At 42.2% G+C, this 25783-nt stretch overlaps 1 pseudogene; it reads left to right on the forward strand.

Annotated features, from left to right (window-relative positions):
• Positions 1-434: 434 nt before the first annotated feature.
• Positions 435-25465, forward strand: LOC127631675 (uncharacterized; annotated as a pseudogene).
• Positions 25466-25783: the final 318 nt, after the last annotated feature.

The raw sequence follows: 25783 nt of genomic DNA on the forward strand, positions 1-25783 counted from the left end.
CCCACAAACTTAGAAATTTAGAAATTTCAGTTATTCACTTAATTCACATTACTCTTTATTTTATAATCCGAAATGTTAAAAAATAAAAATACGTCTCCAATGATATTTTACTTTACTATCCTTTACCTAATTGTTCAATCCCCCTTTAGAAATGAGGATCCCTTTCAAGGTATGATATTCCCAAAAAGCAAAAGTGAAAGTATGTTAACTTTTCAAGGCTGTTTTAAAGAACTGCAATGATTGTCTTAAAGATGAAACACATTATGGATTTGGTATTTGTAGATGTTATCTTTACACTTTTATGCTTCGGTAATTATAAATACTACGTGTAATGGTTAAATTGTTGCATACAATTGGTGTCTGAACGTTTTATTCTTCCCTTTGTCTTAATCCAGAACAAATGCAGATTGCCCTGATTTAATCGCATTGCATACATGCTGTTATGTAAGATATTGAATTAGATTTACAATTTCTGTTGTAATTCTGTATGTGAAATGTTAATTGTAGGTTTAAGTTATTACACCTATAATTGTTAAATATAGGTCTATTCAAGGTAGATCGTTGTTCTGGATTTTCTGGTTTACAATATTGTTTTGTTTAGCATGAACTCCTTTATATTTACAATTGTAAGCAATGGCTTAAAATGAAGTCATCAAGCACTGTAAAAAAAATATAAATGTATGTATTTTTATGATCAGGAGTAAGGTGATCACACACAGCTCACTGGTTCCCTTGTCAGTTTTGGATGAAAAAGTTCATATAAATGAAGAGGGACATGCAGAGACTCAGTACATCCACAAAGAGGCTGTGATTCAGTTGGTAATGCCGGTGACAGCCCTTTATACCCTACCATTACCTTTCCTGTTACAGGTGAGTAAAAATCAACTTAATCAGATATAATTCCTGTGTTCTTTGTGCACTTTATTATGGTTTTCATTTGTTTTGTTTCATCTAGCCTCTAAAGTAGATATGAGGCTGTATGTGGAGAGTGAGGATGGCAAACTGCGCTGTGAGATTCAAAGGTACAGCACTAAAAGCACTGTGATGCACTGGCCTGCTACTTGTACTCTGCGCAGTAAAGGATTATTCAACATCACTACCTTCCTTAGACACACACCTGTGGCTCCCACCAAAGGAAGGCCAGACTATCTACATTGGATAACCATTAAAGAAGGAGAACTTATGGCAACATCAGGTAGTTATTATTAGAGTGATGAATCAGTCAACGTCCTGTAGTCACACCTTAGCTCTACAGTCTACACATGTTTTACTTCACATTGAATACATTTCAACTAGTGCTCAAACAATATGGCTTTTTGCTGGGTGATGCCGATATCTAGAGAGAGGAAAAAAAAACTAAATTAATTTGGTCAATTTCACAAACTTATGTAAAAACCCTGTCAAAAAATAAAGTCTTTAAAAATATATATATGTGTGTGTGTGTGTGTATACATATATATATATATATATATATATATATATATGCTTATTTATGATAATTCTACATTCTATCAATTACTATTTTTCCATAAAATTTCATGTAAAAATCATACAGTACTGGATGAGCTGTCACTGTTTGAAATGTGTACAGTCCCAGAACTGCTTTGGTTGAACGCACATGAAAAGTATAGTCTTAAACTACTACAAGTAAATTCAAGCATCTTCTAACTTGAGGGATTCGGCCCCTGACTGCTTCCAGTACCATCTTGGCTTGCAAAACTTATTGGCCAGACAGGAAAATATATTGCCAGATGTAATATTTTAAAAAATACCAAAAAACAGTGACCACTAATTTCAACTTGCCAGTCATCTTATCACCGTCTCTTCTGGTGGACTTGAGTGGGCCAAATTTGATGTTCTTGGATCAAAATCCTTTGGCCCTGAAACAATAGTCCAATCAAAGGCCAAACACTATCCCTAACATTTACCATAACTCGCCCTAAAATCAAAGAGAAATTATGGCTTTGAGTTTTTCAAGCCCCTTAGACCAGTTGTGAGCCAAAACAAAATCTAAAACTGGTAGAAATGTTTCTGGACATATGGGGGCAGAATCCCACTTGTAGGCCCCAACCCCAACCAGCTCCCCAGGTCTTTGCATTCTCCCTTCCCTCTTGGGCCACAAGGGGGCCCCTACACCTACACCAATTACGTCTAATTGAGCCACAACTGATGCCTGATTTTTTAAAAAAAAAAATGTATTGCCTTCCCTGAGGTCCACTGATAATATCAGTAAGTATTTTTCACCAAAACTGTCATTGTTTAATAATAAATGATCATATTTCCACCCTGTTTCTGGCCCTCTGTCTGAAACACTCCGTTTTGGCCACAGCATCTCCATTAATTTTCTGCCTACTGTTTTGATTGGCTAACATCATGCAGCCCCTCAAATTCCACCATATTTGAAATTCAATCGGAAGAGAATAAAGAAACTCCACAAAATTCTAAAACTAAATTTCAGGGTTTATACAACGCACCTCCAAAACGCTGCGTCCGAATATATTATAATTTGCTCAAGCACATCAGCACCATAACTATCAAATAGTCATGACATACAGTATGAAATATGCATGACTGAAACAGTTTACTCACAGTTTTGCAGGCAAATCAAAGTGTTTTTAACTGCTCCATTCTTCAATAAGTTCCTTTTGTAACACTTGAATCGTATTATGACAGGGTCACAAGCAGTCCATGCTGATTCGCACACACACAGTCCATAGCACGATGAACAAGATGCTCACACAGGTGCACAGAGGCGCATATCACCAGAAATGCATCCAAATGGTCGTATTTAGATCTGTTTCTGAATTATAACAACACTGCATCTTTTAAAATTGCCGCAATAAACATGACAACATTCTAAGATTGACGTATAATGCTGGTTATATGCAGAAAAACTTAAAAATGGTCCAGATGGGTCCCTTTTGGGTTTTAGTTGGTCACACTAGACCAGTCTCTCTCTCCATCTGTATACGAACTGAACGGCAGTGGGCAGGGCTTAGAGTGCGATGACACATGTTGTGGGTCGTGTAAATACAACTGCGCAATGTCTCTGTCATGAACACAAATTTTTCAAAATGACAATTTTCAAACAGGTGGGAACTAAAAGTTCACTTTTTAGACTAGGGAGGGAGTTTTGAGTTCTAAAATGTACAGTATTTTATAGTACATTTACCTTACCTCATGTCTAAATATCAAGGAAATTTAGATTTTCCTATTTCATGAATCCTTAAAAAAAAAAGCAAGTGCCTGCTTATACCACTTTTAGCTAGAAATGTCCCTGTTCAGGACAAACAAATATTTTAATCCAGGAATATATCCTAGGTGTAAAAATGTCAGTCAACATGTCTTCCAAATGTGTTTGGCAGCTGCAATGGTTGTTTTGACCTGGACTACCTCGGTTGAGGTGGGATTCTTTAAGGAACCAACGCTGCACTGTCAGTTTACAGAGGATCATAAACCAATGTAACTCTGGAGTGGAGGTTACAGCGACAAACTCTTTAGCTACTCCAGCCGCACAGGGAAAAGTGAAGGTAGCGGAGTGTCTGTCAAAGCCATCGGCGCTGGAAATGCCTCCTTCAAACTTCTTACTGAATCCAGATGTTGGGTGGGACATATCAAAGGGCTCGTTAATTTGTTTTTCTTGTTAATTGTAGGTGATATTAGGGGGAGGAACATTTTCATTATAGAGAGCATTTGCCCAGATAAGTCTGCGTAAAGCAGGATGAGTCCTCCCAATATTTTCGGTTAATTTTGCCAGAGGAAAATTATTGAAATGTGTATATCCACTTAAAATAAATATGTCAAAGTCTTGGAGTTCACTAGCATATACTGTAGATGGACTCCATGCTAACACATGGTCTAAAAGCCACATTATTTCATAGGGTATGTACATGAAGAATTTAAATAACACCACTAGATGGCGTACATTTTTTTTTTTTTTTTAAACAGAACCTGACTCTACCATGTGGTTTATGAAAGTCATTGGATTTATAATTGTCACACTAGGAATTCTTATTTGGCTGCTGCCTCAGTACTTGGCAGGTAAGACTTTTGGTGTAATTTGTTTTAAACTTTACAGCATCTTTGTGTATCCCTCAACTGAATCACTCCCTCAAATATGGGTCTTGGACAGTGATACTTAATACCTCTTCCAATGTATTGTTTCAATTTTGACAAGCTCTGTAGCCCATTATTTCTGTGGTGAATAGAAAACGTTTAAATTGCTGCTCTTTTTAATCAATTTTCAGATTTATTTCCGTAAGGAAGACAAAGTAATATAATATTCAGTTGACTAATATTCAAAACCAGCAATTTTGTATTCCACATCCCAGCACCCCAATCACAATAATTTGTAATGTGTAAATACATTTATCATTACACAGATATTTTCCAATATAATGTTACAAGTGTTTGAGACTTAATATTTTGCAACAATTATAAGAGGAGCCTTTCCAACCCATAAAAACAGAAATCATTGTCATTTACATAAATAACTTAAACCAAGTTTCTAAACAAAAGCTTAATATCCTTAAACATATATTTTTAATTCTGGACTCATTTTATATTGATCAGATATATTGTTGTTTCACCTTTTTCATTCTACTTACTTGTGCAAATTAACAGTGACCCCAAATGTACATGACTGAATATGAATGAGATGAATAAGCTTTTTGTTCTGTTTATTCTGTTTGTGTGATTCTAAAATGGCAGCCCCCATGAGAGTGCCCCTGCCCCATGTATATTAAAACTGCTTTTATAAGGTTACTGAAATGACTGGAGTCCTCATCTCATGTGAGTGCTCATGATTTTATACATGTTTCAAAATAAAAAAATATTTTGGAGTAAAGCTATTTTAATGAGATAAAAATGACTTGATCTCAATCTTAAATTTCCAAACAGTCCTTTTGCAAATAGAATAAAATGGAAGTAGAACAAGGAGTCCTGCAACAGATGGTATGGAACCCCACAGAGCCCAGATCTCTAAATAATTGAGTTAGTATGGTCTTGCATGAAGAGACAGCAGCAGTACAAATACAGAGAACTGCGGCAAGTTTTCCAAGATGAACAACCAATTTGCCATCAACCTTGAAAAACTGTGCACACATACCTAGGTGAATTGGTCCAGTTTTAAAGAAAGGTGGTCACACCTAATCTTTATTTTTATTATGTTTATTGCACTTTTATATGAAGAGATTAAAAATTATTCATGCCATTATTTTTTAAAAACATCCTCATTGTGCAACTTTTTCTTTCACAACTTCCTAAATTGTTTGCACAATTGTGTACATCCCCCACAATCCCATTACATTTTCCCTTCTTTCTCTGGCCACAAGGGGGTCCCCTATACCAGTCTAACTGTATCATAACAGATGCTTTCCACTTTTAGTATTTAAAAATAACATGACCTTGCTTTGTGGGGCCCCCTGGTGGTGCTTAAATGGCCGCTTTTACAGTTTAAAGCCAGAAATGGACATGTGTATATAGGCCTACATGGTTTCCATGGTCATAGAAAACCTGGAAAATGTATATTGTGATTTCTAGGCCTGGAAAAATTCAAATCTTACAAAGCAAATGGAAAAATAATGGGCATTTCTTTAGAGAATATAATATTAGTTATGCGCTACTATAGACATTTTAACAAATATAGAGTAAATTACTCTTACAGTGCAATCTCTTTAAAAACAAATTGTTTTTTAATCATTATCCAGTAATCAGGAAAGACTGGAAATGTGTTGGTCAAAAAGTGTGGGAAAGCTGTGTATAAATAAAACCGCCTTTGATGGTAAAAGGAATGTACTTGAACTTTACTTTTACTTGAAAGTTTAAAGAAATAAAGTCTGTGTTTAATTTACTTTGGTGTTCTTACAGCCTCATGTATCAATCTGCAGGGAACATTTGCTGTACACGATGTTAGCAACATGTTGTTTACCACTTACTTTGAAAGGCAACACAAATGTTGCTATGAGGCCTGAGGGATTTTAAAATATTCTTTACTAAACACTCATCACTGGTCCACATGTAGCCACTGTGCAGCATCTCCCTGATTCCCAGTTAGCTACGCTATAAACACTTCACTCACGAATGGCAGCTGTTCCTACATGACACTTGGTACATTCCTCTTTTCCTAAAGTACCCTACTTCTCTCCCTCGCTTTCTGTATTTCAATCCCTGCTACAATCTCTTCAACTGCACAATGGAGCCTTTATAAAGAACTGAAGATGGGTGGTTGACACATAAGGGGCCGAATGTGTTCTTTTGCACAAAAATGAATAGAACAGAATGCAGGGTCTCGAGAACTGTTTTTAAAGCTTGAAGTTCTTTAAAACTTGATACAGCATATAAAAATCATTTAAACTCTTTTAAGGGGTAATTCATATGAATGTGTTTTTGCATCTGTCTGCACCGTTTTTAATATTTATCAATGAAAACGTGCTGGATGGATGTCTTTGGTCGCTGCGCCACGTCTCACTGGTTTTTTCAGGGTCTTGAGCTTGAGCGCTGCCTTTTTATACATATCAGTTTTAAAAGAACCTTAAAGGAATATTCAGGGGTCAAAGTTAAGCTTAATCGACATGATTTGTGGCATAATATTGTTTGCCACAAAAGTTTATTTAGCATTTTCTTTAAAAAAAACAATGTAAAAAAAAAAGGGAATTGGGGACAATCCTTAAATGTTAAAATACTCACTATTTCAAAATGATATAGCCACAAAATGTGTTAACGTGATTTTAGTGTGAAAAAAAATCACTTACTAACCTTTTCTGTGTAAAGTTAAATCCAATTTTACAACTGCGATGTCATGCCAACAAACCCTAAACCCCTGAAAGGACTCTAAAAATTACGATTTAAACAACTTTACTGCTCAAATAATAGATGAGTTTTTACAGAATAATTAATTTGATTGCTTTTATAAAATTATAAGCTTCACATGTCTGCCTTTTAAACCCTCTAAAAATGGGCCATATTCACTTCCATTGTAAGTGCCTCACTGAAACCTATTGAAATGTTTATTTATTTTTTAACAAAAGGACAGAATTAATTTATGTAAAACGCATCATGAGCCACCTGTTCCATTCGTTGCGCTGTGTCTACCTGTTTGTTTATAAGCTGTTTAAAATCGTTTTAGATAGATAGCATGTCACACTATAGGTCGATGCTGAAACTGTGTTATCTATGCAAATTGTTTCTTTATCTTAGTTTCATTAGCAATGAGCTACTGTGTTGCGCATGTACTGACAAAGCTAGCTTTTGCTTTGTTCAATGTTTAATCTGGTGTAATGCTGAGGGTGGGCTGTGGCCAAACAGGCTCAGTGGAAACTAGCATGCCTGATGGGTCAACAGGCAAAGGAAGGTCAATGCTCAGCCAAGCTTTGCAGTTCTACGGAAACAGCTGCCCCGGGACCATTTGAGGCTTACGCCTTGAGAAATCAAGAGTCTCAGTTATGCCAACAGTACTCAGTAAATTAGGGACTGCCTGATGGTGGCTCTTAGTCGGTTATTAGCCCTGTCAGTTTCCATTTGACCTGCTGACATATAGACCAACATGCTGCAATAGCTTGTTTTATTTTGGCTAATGAGCTGTGGAAGTTAGTAAAATTTCAGGTCTAGAAAAAATTCAAGTTCCGTTAATCAGCTGAGCTGAGATGTAGAATGATTTGTGTTGATTAACCCTCTCGTCCTCACTCAAACATCCATGTGATGCAACAGGCAAACATGTGGCTCTGGCTTTAACACAGATGGGCATTAAAAACAAACAGGGCTGTTTGCTCTTGGAGGTGGGGAGACTGTTTGTAACTTAATTCAGAGAGAATTGGGGTGAAAGCTTGTTCCCCAAAGCCCACATACACAGAACTAAGTGCCAGGAGATGCACCTGTAAGACTGGCCAATATACTGGGAGAATCATTAATGGTATATTTGACAGGAAAATATTTATCTTTGGGACTTTCTGACTTAATGAGAGAATAAGTGTATTTGACTTTCAAATGGGGGAATCAGAAAAGCTGCTTGTAAGGAAATAGGCCACATTTTATTACAGTTAGTCTGCAGTCTTATTCCTCAGGGTGGATGAAACCTAATTTTGCCTTATTCCAGCTACAGAGCGTTTAAGCTGCGGTTAAGCGTTTTTATGTGCAGCTAATTTGCTGTCTCTGACTGTCCCATATGGTCAAATGCTTTACTTTAATAATAATTTATAATTTGCTAAGCAGTTGTTTCAGTAGACTTAATTTGTGTTACATAAACTTGAAAGGCATTTGTCTCACATACATTTCTAAATTTCCACTAAACGTTTTGGCAGATGGTTTCGCCTTTCTGTTTTCTAATGCTTCACCTAATCATCAGGATTGTTTTGCACTAGTGTCATTTCTGTCTTTATATCCTGTCTATACTTTATCCCTGTATGTTTGCTCCACCATCCTATCGTGTGTGTGTGTGTGTGTGTGTGTGTGTGTGTGTGTGTCGTGTATTTATCACTTTGTGGGGACCAAATGTCCCCATAAGGATAGTAAAACCCGAAGTTTTTGACCTTGTGGGGACATTTTGTCAGTCCCCATGAGGAAAACAGCTTATAAATCATACTAAATTATGTTTTTTGAAAATGTAAAAATGCAGAAAGATTTCTGTGAGGGTTAGGTTTAGGGGTAGGGTTAGGTTTAGGGGATAGAATATAAAGTTTGTACAGTATAAAAACCATTATGTCTATGGAAAGTCCCCATAAAACATGGAAACACAACGTGTGTGTGTGTGTGTGTGTGTGTGTGTGTGTGTGTGTGTGTGTGTGTGTGTGTGTGTGTGTGTGTGTGTGTGTGTGTGTCTTTCCTGTGATGTCCTGACACTTTGGCCTGTGAGAAATGTGTTTGAATGTTGAGATGCAATAAGGTGACTTTCCCTTAGACTTCTTGGGCACAGTAAGCTCAGTCTGGGACTTCACATTAATCAGTGGAATTAAGTGGCATGAAAAGATTTCCTTGCTTGTGTGTGCTTCATCTGTCAACCTCCTTTAATCTGTCTGTAGTGTCTGAAATTAAATTTGAACCTCTCGCTCGACTCTCCCCCCACTCTCTTTCCATCATCCTTGCATCTCAATGCTCGTCTCAAAGCTCAGATATTTTCCTCCAGTCAGCACAGCCAAGACTAGTTGAAATTACAACTTATATTATTTTTAGAGTGTGAGATAGTTGGGTGATACATGGTGTCTTCTCAGCACACGATGGCACTTATGAAGTACACAGATATGTAAAGATTATGATGGATATGTGCAAGACACCAGCACAGTGTTATTAAAAGCTGAATGATAACCTTTTTAATAACTGAAATTAAAATAAAATATAATTGAACAAAGGAAAATAAACTACATTTTCATGACTCTAAAGCTAAATAAAATTAACACAATTAATCAAAACATTTGCATACACATTTTTAAATTTGGTACCTTTACAACATTCATTAAACATGAAAATGCCACAATTAGATTTCAGTGAGCAAATTAACTTAGACAGCCCTAAAATACAAAACTACATTACTAAATATTCCCCAAAACTAAAACTAAAGTTAAACTATAAGCCTCAGATAAAACTAAACTAAAACTATTAATCCTAGAGAGAAAATAATGAAAACATAACTATATTTAAAATAAAATAAAAAATATACTAAATAAAAATTTCTAAACTACAAAAACCTTTCATCACTATCTTCACCATTTTACAGTCTTGGGATATCCAACAGTAAATAATGGTTTAACCAAACCTATGCTTGCCCACATCTGATTTATAGATTGTTTAAAGTTAAAGGAAAAGTTCACCCAAAAATTAAAATTCTCTCATCATTTACTCACCCTCATGCCACCCCAGCTGTGTATGACTTTCTTTCCTCTGCAGAACAGAAATTATTATTTTTAGAAGAACATTTTACTCTGTTGGTCCACATAATGCAAGTGAATGGGTGCTAACATTTTGAAGCTCCACAATCCACATAAAGGCAGCATGAAAGTAATCCATATGACTCCAGCATTTAAATCCACATCTTCAGACATGATATGATAGCTGTGCGTGAGAAACAGATCAATATTTAAGTATTTATTTTATCACAAATTCTCCTCTCTGCCTATTAGTGGGCAATATGCATGAAGAATGTGAATCACTAAAAACAGAAGAAGATGAATGGGAAAGTGAAACTGAAATGGAGATTGACAGCAGGGAAGAGAATTTATAGTAAAAAAAAAAAAAAGGACTTAAATATTGATCTGACATCCCTTTAAGCAAAGAGAGGTTTATCATTAAAGAGGTTGGGGTTAAATGTGCTCAGCGAGCTGGTTTGGCAATAAAATGTGTGGTAGTATAAATACTACCAATATATAAACAAGTTTATGACTGTGTAATTTAGCGTGTTCTCGTGTATGCGTAAATATTTTAGCATCTGGAATATGATTTAAACCATTTGGAACATTTTGAATTGTGACATCATAGAAGAATGTGTGTTTAGATTTATATAATAGAACATGACATTTATGTTCAAATGCATTTTGAAAGTGATGCCACGGGAAATGGCTTTCTAATATTATCAGTCAAACAACTACTTAGTCTGACGATCTGTGCATAAACAGATTGGAAGTTAGTCTGAAAGGGGAAACAACACGTCAGCACATGGGACCATGTGAATGAAATGCATGAAAGACTGAATGGCTACAGGACATACTGTAATCACCTCTGGGAGAGTTTTGGCTAAAAGCTTGATAATGTTGTACTGTGTCTCAGCAACCGCTACTTTGATGTTTATCAGTTAATGATGGTAACATGCAACGTATATTTAAATCACATTGCCTGGGGCTATTGTTGTTTTTTGTAAAGTGAACACTGGGGTGGGAGAACAGAAGAGATAATTGTTCTGCGCTTTCTCTTGAACAAACCTGTAGATCCATGTTAAATTAATGCCAACTAAGAAAACAAAACCTGATGAAAGCGTTTAGCTGAAACAAAAGCACACCTTTGAAACATTTAAAAGGGTGAACAAACAGATCAGAGGAACTCGGTCACACACTGCAGCACACAGACTTTCTGCAGCCTTATTAGAATAGAATAGAAACACATGTGTTTGTCTACATGCACACTTAGTCATGATGTCATGGAGCAAGGGTACTAAAATGCTTAGCAATCATTTAAAGCTTTAGACCATATATGATTATGTTCTCCAAGGACTGCCAGGAAATTTTGCCAGATTTTTTTCCTTCGGTCATTTGGCTCTCCAGATGCAGAGGTGATTAAAATGAAGTTGACAGCTGAAAGTGAGCTTCAGAGGAATTTGATGCCACAAACTGAGTGATGGCTCTTACGTCCACATAATTCGCCTCTAGTTTGCAGTTCTATACTGTAATTTAAAGGTAGCCTTCTTTAAGTCATCTGTTATTTCATAGGAATCTGCACTAAGCAAAGACCCCATGAAATCAAAATGGGTGTTTTGTGGATTTCAGTCCTTATCTGTTATTTTAAGGCCAGCTGTATGCTAGTGTAGTGTCTCTTAACCAAGGGGCTGGGGTCCATTGGGGGTCTCAGCACAATGAAATTTTTTTTTTTAATTATTTAAAATAGCTTAATAAGCAATAGTAAATCTAAAAATGCTTTTAAAAAGCCAGAAATCAAGATGTAACCCTCTCTAACTAGTAATAGCAAGTAGTGGATCATGGCTCATGGCATAAACAAAAGGGTAATGGCTTTTTAAATGATACCAAGAACTCTCTCCTGAGCTCTTACAGTCATATCTGTGTGAATGTAGTAATAATTATTCAGAACCTGGGCCTCGTTTGCCAAAAGCATCGTAGATCATAGAATTCATCTTACGATTCATTTTAGTTTTGCATCCAATTTCCCAAAAGCATCATAACTTAAGTAGTACTTGAAAATGCTCATAAATTAATGAGTGCTCTGGAGTAATCATTCAACATTAAGAACATTGTAAACATACAGACTTATACAAACACCTGGAGGACAAATGCATAATTACACCTGATTATAATAATAATTATCAATAATAAATGCAGAAAATTGTTAGTCAATATTGGGTGAACAAAAAATTAAGTAAACAATTAAAGTTATTTGTGGACTAGTGTCACAGATCCACCGGACTCCCTCTCTCACTCCACACCCCGCTCCCTCTCTCTCACTCCACATTCCACACACTCTCCCATGAGCTGATCACACACACCTGCACTTCATCAGTGACTAATCAAGGACATTTATACCACACTCTCATACATTCAGTGTCTGTTCTTGTCAGTGTTTCCCCGGAGACTACAGACTTCCCAGTTTCGTCTAGACCTTCCGGTGTAAATACTTACCTTCCCCTTCTTCAGAGTATAGTGTTGTTTCTCCCTATGTTTATTCCCCCATGCATTGGACTCTCCTGTGTTGTTTACATTTCCTGCAAGGATCAAAGGACTGTTGTGAGTTTTCATCTGTACATCACTAAATTTCCCAATCTGGGTATTACCCACCTGCTGTTTGCAACACATCTGTTTCTGGATTGACTCACCTGTTGTTTTCATCTCTGCTTCATTCACTTGTGCAATAAACCCTGCAATTGAGTCCATATCCCTGCCTCCGTGAGTTTCTCCGTAACAGAAGAACAGACCACCAAGAAGGACTCAGCAGGGTCTTCCAATATTGCACCAACACTGAGCACATTAGGATCATGGAGCTGTCTGGTTTATTTCTGAAGCTATTTAAACAAGTTCTTCCTCTCCTGGAATACACAAATAAGTTCTGTCAACTCTTCACCCCAACCACAATATCGGACTCCTAACTCAGATCCATTTACGGAATAGGACTGAACTTTCAGCGACACTTCCGGAGGTGGAGAGTCTTTCCTTTGCGGAATATGTCCGAGCCACCATTCATTACCCCTTGCCATTATCGACCCCCAAGGTAACTCCTCTCCCAACATTCCCCGTAAATAAATTTTTGGGGGGCTAACCCTCTCCAAGCTCCAGTGGTTGATTCCCCTTCGCGGTCAGAGGCAACGACCACAGAGGTCACATTTCCCATGTACACTGTGGGTTATGGCGGGAAACCCGGGCCACTGCCACTGTCCATGCCTGCCACAGTAAACGAGCCAGCGCCCACACCTGCCACGGTAAATGAGCCAGCATCGACGCCTGAAGCCTCGACCATCCCAGAGCCGATGCCTGTAGCCTTGACATCCCAGAACAGACACCTATAGACTACCATGACTCCTTGCTCCAAGCCTCCCACCGCTTCCCTTGAGCCTTCCTCAGCACCACCTTCTGTGGCTTCGTCCCTCGAGCCTTCCACGACTCCGCCTTCCACGGCTCCGCCTTCCATGGCTCCGCTCCTCGAGCCTTCCAAGGCTCTGCCTTCCATGGCTCAACTCCTCGAACCTCCCGTGGCTCCACCTTCCTTGACACCGCCTCTCGGCATATCCTGGCTCCGCCTTCATTGGCTCCGCCCATCGAAACTCTCCTGGCTCCACTTGCCTTTGTCGAGCCCTCCACGGCTCCACCATTAACACTACGAACTACACCTCATAAATCTCCAATCCTTACTGATGTTGCTCTGCCTGCCTTCATCAAGCCTCCATCGGCTCCACCCTCTGAGTCTTCCTCGGCTCTGCCATAAACCCCAGAAACTCCAGCTCCAACTCCTGTTGCTCCACCTCCTAACCCTGTCCCTGCCCTGTGGCCGCCTCCCAGGCCTCCTGACCCTGTCCCTGCCCTGTGGCCACCTCCCAGGCCTCCTGACCCTGTCCCTGCCCTGTGGCCAAGCGCCAGGCCTCCTGAACCTGTCCCTGACCTGTGACCGGTTCCCAGGCCTCCTAACTCTGTCCCTGCCCTGTGGCCACCTCCCAGGCCTCCTGACCCTGTCCCTGCCCTGTGACCACCTCCCAGGCCTCCTGACTCTGTCCCTGCCCTGTGGCCGAGCCCCAGGCATCCTGACCCTGTCCCTGCCCTGTGGCCGGTTCCCAGGCCTCCTGACCCTGTCCCTGTGGCAGCATTCCAGTGAGTCTGTCCCAAGAGGAGCTCCTGTCAAGGAGTACCAGAGCCGGCAGTGGGAGTTGTCTTGGGAGGCAAAGAGATCTATCTGTGCCTTGCCGAATTGGTCCCATATCAGCTGGACCACCTGGGGGTGGAGCCGCCATTCTCCGCTGGGTGAAACCTGCAGTGACAGCGCGTCCGCCGTCATGTTGCGGTTTCCAGGGATGTGAGTGGCACGCAGCGACCTGAGTCATGGCTGACTCCAAAGGAGGAGATGGCGAGTGAGTTGTGATGTATGATGAGAGCGCAAGCCACCTTGCCGATTAATGCATGCTACCGTCGTGGTACTGTCTGAACGAATCAAGACATGCTTGCCCCGGATTAGTGGGAGACACCTCCGTAGGGCAAGAGATACAGCCAACAACTCTAGGCAGTTGATGTGCCAATGCTACCAGGGTCCTGTCCAGGGGCCAGCGTGCCCATTGCACTTTTCACCCCAACCCTGTCGAGAGGCATCTGTGGTTACCACGACATGTCTTGACACCTGCTGCAAGGGGACTCCGGTCCGCAGAAAGCAGAAGTCTGTCCAAGGGTTGAAAGTCTGATGGCAAGAAGGGGTGATTGTCACACGGTATGTGACGTGGCGCCATGCCCATCTCGGGACTTGAGTCTGTAGCCAGTGCTGAAGCAGTCTGATATGCATCAACCTGAGCTGCGCGGCCACTGCTGAGGATGCCATATGCCTCAGGAGCCTCTGGAATTTTTTTAGAGGAACCACTGCGCCGGGCTCGAAAAGAGCGAGAAATGCTGGGCAAAGTTGTCAACAGTGTCGCCGAAGAGGCCGAGCTGGGAGACAGGGGCATTGAGAGGTCGGTGGCAGAACACAGTTCCTGCAGCACATCGGGGTCGGGACTACCTAGGTGCAGATCTTTAAGTGCCTTGGCTTGATGGACCTGCAGGAGAGCCATGGCAGCACCTGTGGCCATTGGTCTTGGAGAGAAATCGACCGCATCCAGGAACAACACAGGGGCGGAAAGGCATCTTGAAAAAGACGCGTCCTGAAAAGGACGTTCAATGCCACTGTGTATTGCTCTTTTGTGAGTGGAAAACTCAAACTCTTTTAGAGAAATCAAAACTCTTTTAGGAGGAGAACACTCTTTTAACATTGAAAAGCGATGTCGAAGCGCCCAGGGGCGTAGACTGCACAGTGTGCAGAGAGAGAGAACGCCAGCTGGAAACACACCGTAGATCCAACAGCAATGCTTCTCGCTGACAGAGGTGAGTGAAACAGTGATGAACTTCAGCTTGCTTGTTGCACAACCGTTCGGCTCAGAAGATAAATTCTGACTAGCACTCTCTGCCCCGCTTCCCTTTATACCCGTATGTCCGGGGCGGGGCATGCAAATTCTGTCTGCCAACTTGACATTGGCCTTTTCTCAGGTTCAGAGATAAGTTTGGCATCCCAGGAAGACCCCTTGTGTCACTTCATTCGACACAACGTCGAATACAGTATATTGGCTCATCCTCGTCTCTTCCTCTCCAACACCTAAGGGCGCTCTCACCCACGCCACGCGTTGTATAGTACTGCATATGTTGTGTAGCATTGTTGTTAGTGTTAGCGCTATCCCTTAGGAGTAAAGAGCAGATCTCTTAAATTGGTGAATGTCCCTGAAGTGCATTATCCACGCATCTCCTTATTTTGCACTCCGCAATAACACGGTGAACCTCGTTATATTAAATTAATGCTTGTTGTCTTTAGCAGAACCATACTGTTCTTGTTGTCCACCCCGTGTTTCACTGTCCGTGTAAGAAACTACATTTCCCATGTTTCCCGGCCCTCTTCACTGCCTGCACTGTGTTATTGTCCGCACCTGTTCGTGATTTTGTTATTACCGTGTCTGTCTACTTAAACCCTGTTGTTTTCCCTTTCCTTTGTGGTTCGTTATCGTTGCACATTTACGTTTCATGTTCATGCCAATGCGCTCTCTCTGTCCCCCTTGTTGGTTCGAGGTTTACCCTACCCTTCGTGGATGTTTCGCTGTGTGTTCTACCCGCTGTGTGTTCTTTTGTGTTTGAGTTAGTTTTTCCCCTCGTGGACTTTTCTTTGTGTTTTGCTTATTTGTTTTTTTTAAATAAACCGCATTTGGATCCTAACCACCCGTCTGCCTTTTCCTGCTTCCCGCACCCATAACAGAACGAACCACCCACTATGGATCCAGCGGTACAACAGGCAAACTACCGGCTGCTCTGCCTAAAACAAGGGGACCGACCGGTGGAGGACCACATTGGCGACTTCCTTAAGCTGGCAAACGTCTCTGACTTCGCGGACTCAGCCCTGGTGAGCTTCTTCAGGGGCAACCTGAATGCCTCACTGAGGGAGCGGTTGCCACTGGCAACGCGCGAGTGGACTCTCTGCGGCTTCATGGAGGTGACTTTGCGGGTCTGCGGCTCGCCGTTAACCATGGGCGTCGCTGAGGAGGACCCTACCTCTCCTCCCTCAGTGGTGACTCTCCAGTCGCCCATGGCGCTTCCTGTCACGCCAGCCCCATCTGTCAGTGAGCTCACCCCCATGCCAGTCGCTTTCCACGAGCCAGCACCGCCCACTTCATCTGCCCGGAGGAGGAAGAGAAGACGGGCTTCCGCCTCCCGTTCCACGCCTGCCCCGGTCTGCGAGCCAGAGCCCCACGCCTGCCCTGGTCAGCGAGCCTGAGCCCTCGTCAGCCACGGTCAGCGAGCCTGAGCCCTCGTCAGCCACGGTCAGCGAGCTTGAGCCCTCGTCAGCCATGGTCAGCGAGCCTGAGCCCTCGTCAGCCATGGTCAACGAGCCTGAGCCCTCGTCAGCCCCGGTCAACCAGTCAGAGCCATTAGCCCCCGATGTCAGTGGGCCAGCGCCTGTAGCCTCGACCGTCCCTGAGCCAGCGCCTGTAGCCTTGACTGTCCCTGAGCCAGCGCCTGTAGCCTCGACCGTCCCTGAGCCAGCACCTGTAGCCTCGACCGTCCCTGAGCCAGAGCCTGTAGCCTAAACCATCCTTGAGCCAGCGCCTGTAGCCAGTGCCCCTCGAGCCTCCCAGGGCTCCGCCTCTCAAGTCTCTCAAGACTCCCAGGGCTCCTCCTCTCGAGCCTCTCGAGCCTCCCGAGCCTTCCAGGGCTCCGCCTCTCAAGTCTCTCAAGACTCCCAGGGCTCCTCCTCTCGAGCCTCTCGAGCCTCCCGAGTCTTCCAGGGCTCCAAATCCCGAGCCTCCCAGGGCTCCGCCTCTCAAGTCTCTCGAGACACCCAGGGCTCTGCCTCTCAAGTCTCTCGAGCCACCCAAGGCTCCGCCCCTCGAGCCTTCCAGGGCTCCGCCCCGAGCCTCCTACGGCTCCACCTCCAGAGCCTCCTACGGCTCTGCCTCCCGAGTCTCCTAGGGCTCCGCCTCCCGAGCATCCTGAGCCTCCCTCTGCTCTGCCTCCCGAGCCTCCCTCTGCTCTGCCTCCTGAGCCTCCCATGGCTCCGCCTCCTCTGCCTCCCGAGCCTCCCACGGCTCCGCTTCCTGAGCCTCCGGAGCCCCCCTCAGCTCTGCCTCCAGAGCCTCCCTCAGCTCCGCCTCCGAAGCCTCCTTCGGCTCCACCTCCAGAGCCTCCCTCGGCTCTGCCTCCAGAGCCTCCTTCGACTCCACCTCCTGAGCCTCCCTCGGCTCCGCCTCCAGTGGCTCCCTCAGCTCTGCCTTCCTGAGCCTTCTACGCCATCGCCTCCCTCGGCTCGCCTCCCGAGCATCCTGAGCCTCCCTCTGCTCTGCCTCCCGAGCCTCCCTCTGCTCTGCCTCCTGAGCCTCCCATGGCTCCGCCTCCTCTGCCTCCCGAGCCTCCCACGGCTCCGCCTCCTGAGCCTCCGGAGCCCCCCTCAGCTCCGCCTCCAGAGCCTCCCTCAGCTCCGCCTCCGAAGCCTCCCTCGGCTCCACCTCCAGAGCCTCCCTCGGCTCTGCCTCCAGAGCCTCCTTCGGCTCCACCTCCTGAGCCTCCCTCGGCTCCGCCTCCAGTGGCTCCCTCAGCTCCGCCTTCTGAGCCTTCTACGCCATCGCCTCCCTCGGCTCTGCCTCCCAAGCCTTCTACGGCTCCGCCTACGCCTTCCTTGGCACCGCCTCCCAAGCCTTCTACGGCTCCACCTCCGAAGTCCTCCTTGGCTCCGCCCACCACGGTTCCGCCTCCTGACCCACCCAAGGCCTTACCACCTGAGTCTCCCAAGGCTCTGCCTGCCTCTGCTCCGCCCACAGTGTCTCCCATGGCTCTGCCTGCCTCTGCTCCGCCCCCTGGGTCTCCTGCGGCCTTGCCTACGCCTCCTACGGCGCCGCCACCCAGGTCTTCGACTGCTCCGCCTCAGAAGTCATCCTTGGCTCCGCCAGCTCCCCCAGTGGCCACTCCTCCTCCCAGGCCCCTGGAACCGGCCCTTACCTTATGGCCAGCTCCCGGGCCACCCAAACCTGTCCCCATATTATGGCCGCCTCCCAGACCACCTAAACCTGTCCCTACCCGGTGGACGCCCCCCCAGGCCACCTGACCCGTTCCCCGTCTCATACCCCCATGGACTGCCTGTCCGTCCCTCGTGCCTCCATGGACTGCCTAATTGCCCCTTGTGCCTCCTTGGTCTGTCTCTGTGTCCCTTGTGCCCCCCTTTGGTCTGTCTGTTCTCCCCTTCTTCTAGCCCCCCTCTCCTGGAACATTTTGTGTTTGTTGTTTTTGTGTTTCTTCAGACCGTCTGGAATCCGGTCCTTTTGAGGGGGGCTATGTTACGATCCCGCATTGTCTGCCCCGTATTTTCTGTTTCACATATCACTTATCACGTTCCATGTCACGTTTTCCTTGTTGTCCGCCCCGTGTTTCACTGTCTGTGTAAGAAACTACATTTCCCATGTTTCCCGGCCCTCTTCACTGCCTGCACTGTGTTATTGTCCGCACCTGTTTGTGATTTTGTTATTGCCGTGTCTGTCTACTTAAACCCTGCTGTTTTCCCTTTCCTTTGTGGTTCGTTATCGTTGCACTTTTACGTTTCATGTTCATGCCAATGCTCTCTCTCTGTCCCCCTTGTTGGTTCGAGGTTTACCCTACCCTTCGTGGATGTTTCGCTGTGTGTTCTACCCGCTGTGTGTTCTTTTGTGTTTGAGTTAGTTTTTCCCCTCGTGGACTTTTCTTTGTGTTTTGCTTATTTGTTATTTTGAAATAAACCGCATTTGGATCCTAACCACCCGTCTGCCTTCTCCTGCTTCCCGCACCCATAACACATACACAGGGTCTCTGCTGTCTTCACTGATCCTGGAAGCTTTAATCTCAACCCACAGTGCAAATTTTGAAAATAAAATATTAAAATGTGCATCTGATGAATGAAGCAGTGATTGTGTAAAAATATATTGTTCTGCACAAAATTAAATGCCATTATGTGGTGAATTAAGTTGTACATTTAAAGGGGTCATATAATGCCATTTTTGTACAAGTTAATATGAATCTTTAGGGTCTAAATGAAAACTTTGTAATATACTTTTATTAAAAATTCTCATTAGTATTTTAAGAAAAAAATAATTTTACCTGCTCAGAAACAGCTCTGTTTTCAGCACGCCGTTTCAGAACATATGACTTTAAATGATAATGAGTTTTGGTCACCCCGCCCCTCCGTTCTGGAGTTATTCTCCGTATAACTGTTTTTTTGACATTACTTCTTAATCAGTAACATACAAGTAAACCAGGTGTAACTTAGTGTTACCATGTTAACTGTAACACCTGCGTACACAGTTTTTAATAACACAATAACCATAACGCGTTGTTCATTATAAACGTGGGATTATGAATTATATTGAGAACGTCGTAATGTTATGGAAAACATGCCGTAATGTACCCTGAGTGTAAACATTAGCCACATTCATTGTGAAGCGTGCAAGCGATTTGCAAAGATTAATATAAAGGTTAATAAAACGTTACACTTACTTCTTCTGGAGGTGCAGAGGGAATATAAATAGTTGGTACCGAAACTTTTTTCAGCAGCAGCTTCTTAGCAAAACCAGCTTTATACTGACCCTCGTTTATAAAGCAGTCTGGTGAAAAATGATTCGCGCAAACATGAACGCATTGACGTTGCTCGTGGGAAATATTCCCATCGTAAACAAAACTCAGCCACTGCGACTTCAGCGGTTCAGATTTAGGAACATCAAAATGACTGCTGTGTTCATTATTACACCGAAGAACAGAACACCACAATCGCTTAGGCGCCATTCTGCTCCAGTGTATCAACAATGATGACGGACTATGATTCAGAGTGCGAATTACCCCACCATAATTGGGGGGTACTGCTCCTTCCAGCCAGGTTTCTTAAGCAACCAAATTGGTCCGGTTGCTAGGGAGGGTACAGCCACATGGGGTAATCTCCTCGTGGTCACGATTAGTGGTTCTCACTCTTTTGGGGCGAGTGGTAAATTGTGCATGGATCGCGGAGAATAGCATGAGCCTCCACATGCTGTGAGTCTCCGTGGTGTCATGCGCCTCACGGATTGAGGTGAGTAGCCTCGCCACCACGAGGACCTACTAAGTAGTGGGAACTGGGTATTCCAAATTGGTAGAAAAAGGGATAAAAAAAAGTTATATAATAGGTGTGGGTGAGAGACAGATCAACATTTAAGTCCTTTTTTTACTATAAATCTCCACTTTCACTTTTTTTCTTCTTTTGTTTTTGCCGATTCAAATTCTTCATGCATAATGCCACCTACTGGCCAGGGAGGATATTTATAGTAAAAAGCAACTGCAATATTGATCTGTTTCTTACGTTACACCTTTCATATCGTATGGATTACTATTATGCTACCTTTTTTGCTTTATTGAGCTTCAACTTTTTGGTACCAATTCATTTGCATTGTATGGACCTACAGAGCTGTGCATGTACATGACTTTCTTCTGTTGAGCTCAAATGAAGATTTTCCTTCAAAGTGAGTGAGTAAATGATGTGAGAATTGTAATTTTTGGGTGAACTATTCCTTTAAGGACATTTATATTTGCTCAGTCAACACATGGAGGTTATTCTTTACATGTTCTGTTTTAATATGGACAATGACCGAGGGTCTTATTCATGGTAACATTGTTATGAGTTTACCTCAATATGCCAGCCCTTACATTCCAACTGTTTTGTTATGTGCGCTTTGAGCATAAAAAAGGTCAAGAGAATTTTTTTTTGAGTGGAAACATACCTGAAGAGAGAAAACCACAACATAGTTCTCCACAATCAGATGATGCAAGCAGAAATATGGGCGATGACTCGTTTTGTTGTTGGGTGAGCAAAGTAAACTGTTGTTGTTTCCAGTAAGATGTGTCACTAAAGGTTAAAAGCAGGGCATGTCAACAAGGCCAACGTGTAACCATATGTAGTCAATACATTTTATAGTGGTTTATAGTGAAACCGGTAATCGTCCCATCCCTACAGGTAAGTAGCCGGTAATTCAATGTATGAAGACGTGACATGAGCTATGAAAGAACAAAACACGTTAATAAATGAAGGTTGTAAAATCAACAAGCTAGACGTCAGCTAGCAACTTATAATTATCCATGCACGTCAGCAGCAAACCGTTCTCTATCTCCAATGCTTCTAGCCGCCACGGTGGTTAAAAATGGTACGGTCCACTATAGGGGTGTCTGAAATCGCTTTACATTAAAATGTTCCTACAGTGAAAATAGGAGTTGACTTATATTGTAACCGTAAATATATTTTTTCACAATATCAGAAAAATTATCTGACCCCCCCCAATACTGATATTTCTGTCCCTTTGGGGGGTACTGGGTCTTCATTGGGGGGTATAGTACCCCCCAGTACCCCCTGTAATTCGAACTATGCTATGATTGACAGCTCGCTCACGAGCGAGGGCGGGTCTGTGTTGAAACACTGCTGTCAATCAACAATCCTGGGAGGGGCGTCTGACTGTGTGACGTCACACGGTCGAACGGCTCGATTTGAGGCAGGGGAAAATATATAAGGAGATTAAAACAAAAACACTGGATGGATTTTTATCATAATAGGATGGTTGTGTACAGGCACAGCCAACACACATTTCAGTACAATCAACTTGAAAAAGTGCATGTACCATTATATGACCCCTTTAAGAAAATATTTTTTTTATATTTCTAGTTAGCTAAATTACAAATGTTTTTAAAATTACGCACAAATATAATGAAGTTACAATGTTGAGCAGCACTTGCCAGTCACATTTCAGAACTTCATGTTTATGGACAGCGTCTCTCTCTTAAGTAGCACTTAAAGCGCATCCTCGCACATTTATGTTAAGTGCTCTTTTCGCAAACGCACATAAATAATAATGAACGTTCGTAAAATCACTCGTAGAAAACGCTCTTAACCTCTAAGATCAATTGTTATTGGCAAACGAGGCCCAGGTTGTTTAAAATGCATCATACCAACCAACATCTTTCTTTGATGTTGCCTTGCATGTAATCTGATTCCAGTCATGTGATGTGATTTGTGCAGAACAGACTGAAGAAATTGAATATTTTGGAGTAGAAGACCAGCTGAGGGTGCATAGGTCAGGATCAGACACCCTCCCCTGCAGTGCTACACGAGAAGGGTCACTGGGGCAGATTCCAAGCCATTAAACTCGGTAGCCATGGAGAAGCATTGCTGGCCCCACCCTCCCCTGGCCCCCCTCACCAGCCCACTGCCTTCTTGTACACCCTCTTGACCTAGTGCTGGGAAATTATGTCATCCACACTGTTTTATCAGGACTACTGGGGGCCAGTAAATTTCTCTATCTCTTCACCTTGTCTGTCTTTTCTGTTTCTGTTTATCTTTCTCCCATTAGTCTTTTGGTGTCTCAGCCGCTCTCCTCTCCTCTGTCAACTTTGTCAAGTGTGTTTGCACTGTAGATAGAGAGTGAGAGTCATCAATAGCTTTGGCGCCATTGCACCCCTCTCTGTCCTTTCTTTGCTTTTAATATGGAGTGGTATAAATCAGTGCTGCCCTACAAAGGCAAAATGCAGTAGCTTGAAAGCTACTTGGTTGTAGTGTGGATTTTGTAGTTGCTGAAATTTCAAACTCTTAAATGTTCTTGATATCTGAGCATAGTTGAGTCTAATCAGTCTGTCACAGTACAGATCATTATCTAAGAGGCCTGATTTTTGTCATAATTACATTTTGACCAAATGCATAATACAGCAATTTGGTTCTCAATTAGTTTTGTTTCAGGACCAGATTTTGGACATCAAGTGGTGAACCAACCTGCGTTGTGGAAGATTCATAACTTTTAGTAGTCAATCTACAGCCAAGCTTCTCAAATGTAGTGAGCTGCTACACTCTAAGTAACTAACAAAATAATCTACAGCTACACTGAAGCTAATTAACAAAGACAGAATAACAATATGATTGTATTTTGTAATCAGGGTGACATTAAACAATTAGGGTGACAACATTCAAATGAAGATATATATTTAAACTGAATATAAACTAATAAAGCAAGAAAATACCTTATTTCTTATTAGTTGCATTGTATTACAATTTTTCTCAATCTCTTTGGCTCAATTCTTGAATTAGAATAATGTTTTTGAAAACAATAAGTTCAAATCTCTGAACAATTAGTTTCTTGTTCACACCAGATTTTAATTTATTATTAATTTAAGTAAATGCATATGTTTTGGCACATGTGAGCAAAAGAGTAAGTACAGTTGTCTATAGTTTGCACAATAACTAAATGTACATGTCTTGCTGATCAGAACTGATGAGTAGATTCTCAGTGAAATGGTCTTACTCTTCACAACATCTAAACATTCTTTCATCGTGTGAGCCATCACATGCCAAATGATCCATTAAATTATCAAAATCTGTCAGACATACATGTATATTCCATAAATATCTATGACATGGAATGTTTATGATGTCTGCTAAATCTCTGTCCAGCCCAACAAGAGTGACAGGATTTCCACCAAGAAGATGGGAACTTGTAGTGTGAGAAGGTACAAAATATAAATTTTTACAGAACTACTGCTGGTCTTTTCATTGTTGCAGTTTTTTTTTTGCATGGATATCATTTTATATATGACTTTACATGTAAGAAATGTGTAAAAATGGACATTCAAATGTGAATTTTCTGTTTACATGTAAAACATTGCAACAAAAATATATTGACTGTATACATACAAATGTGTACATCCATTTTACAGAATTGTACAATATTGACTTTTCCCAGTAAACTTTTACCTACTGTTGAAATCGTATCTAAAAGCTCAGTGTGATACACAATAGCGTTCAGCTGGACAAAACTCATGTTCTTGTATAGTACATACAGTAAGCAGTCTGTGTCAACAAAAAGTGGAACAAAAATGTAATTTGTATATAACAAACATTTCCAGGGTTGAGTGCCATGGTGAAAAAACATCTAAATATTTTGACCAGTATGGCTCACATGATAAAATTTATTTATTTTTTTTTTCATTTTGGTGGCATTGGCTAATTTACTGGCACAATTACTAGGTTTTGAAGCATTAATTAGTTTTGGGTGAATTACTACATTTTGCAGACATGCACTAGAGTATTGATGTCCCATAAAACAGTTGTGACAATTGCACTTACAGTTTAGAGAATGTTTAATAAAATTAGCCAAAGCGATTGAGAGAAACTGTATTTGTATATAAAACTATTTCGCCCTGCTTTCTGAAACCATATCAGAACACACCATTTTATGGATTATAACCCACCGGTTGAGTATCTCTGGTATAAATCAGTATATGCACACAGGGATAATTCTGGAGGCCCTGAGGCAGGTCCAATTGCTTATTACCTCAGCTCCATATATAAATCTCTCATTCACAATTGCTTTCTATACCCTCAGCGCATGTTTTGTATGTAGCAATGACTTGCTTCATTGAGCCCCCTACTGCGTACCCCAAAGTCAAATGTAATGCATGTCCAACACAGTCGCCCCTCACTCACAGAAGTCACTGATGTGGAGATGTAGAGAGTGGAAAGAAATAACTGGCCTGGACACAATGTCTCCGTGTTGTGTGTGGGAGACCTCTGCTGATACTCAGACTGCTGGTAATCATTCATTCACATTCTACACTGAACACAGAGGGATTATTCTCACAGGGAAAGGAAAGATGGCATCTTTCAACACCACAAGCTCAATCAGGGAATAAAGTCAGCATTTTACTGATCCAAGATCAGGGACACCTACCAGCAGCTGAATTTATCTCTGTTCAGAATAAGAAGTCAGCTTCTACCAACACCCTGTCTGTTCGGCTTCCAGTATTATGTATAATCTCCTGTACACTTCAGCATGCCAGACCCATCCACTGAGCTTATCATAGCTGTGACGGACACCCAGCAGTCTTGCCATCCCTACGGCAGCTGCACTGACCTCTGTGACCTCTCTTTCCCAGCACTGCCAATAGTAGACTGGATCACCAGCTCATACTATGCTCAACAGAACAGTGTGATCATAATGCTAATAATTCTAGAGGATCAATCCTGAGGTCTAATTACATAAAAAGTTCATTAATTTAAAGTTGTATATCATTACATATTTGTGCAGTTTTTACAGTGAGAAATGTATGAGAGGCTACTGAAATACTTTAGGGATATAGTGTAATTTATATTACAACACATACATTTATAAGACAAAGAAGGCCTTCAAAAGGTCCTCTCCACTATAGATAGATAGATAGAATATCTCAGCTCTGAAGGTTCATTCAATGCAATTGAATGGGTGCCAAACTGTGAAGCTCCAAAAAGCACATAAAGGCAGCATAAAAGTAATCCATATGACTCAAGAGGTTAAATCAATATCTTC

The sequence above is a fragment of the Xyrauchen texanus genome, chromosome 38 (assembly GCF_025860055.1).
Source record: "Xyrauchen texanus isolate HMW12.3.18 chromosome 38, RBS_HiC_50CHRs, whole genome shotgun sequence".
NCBI classification, from domain to species: domain Eukaryota; kingdom Metazoa; phylum Chordata; class Actinopteri; order Cypriniformes; family Catostomidae; genus Xyrauchen; species Xyrauchen texanus.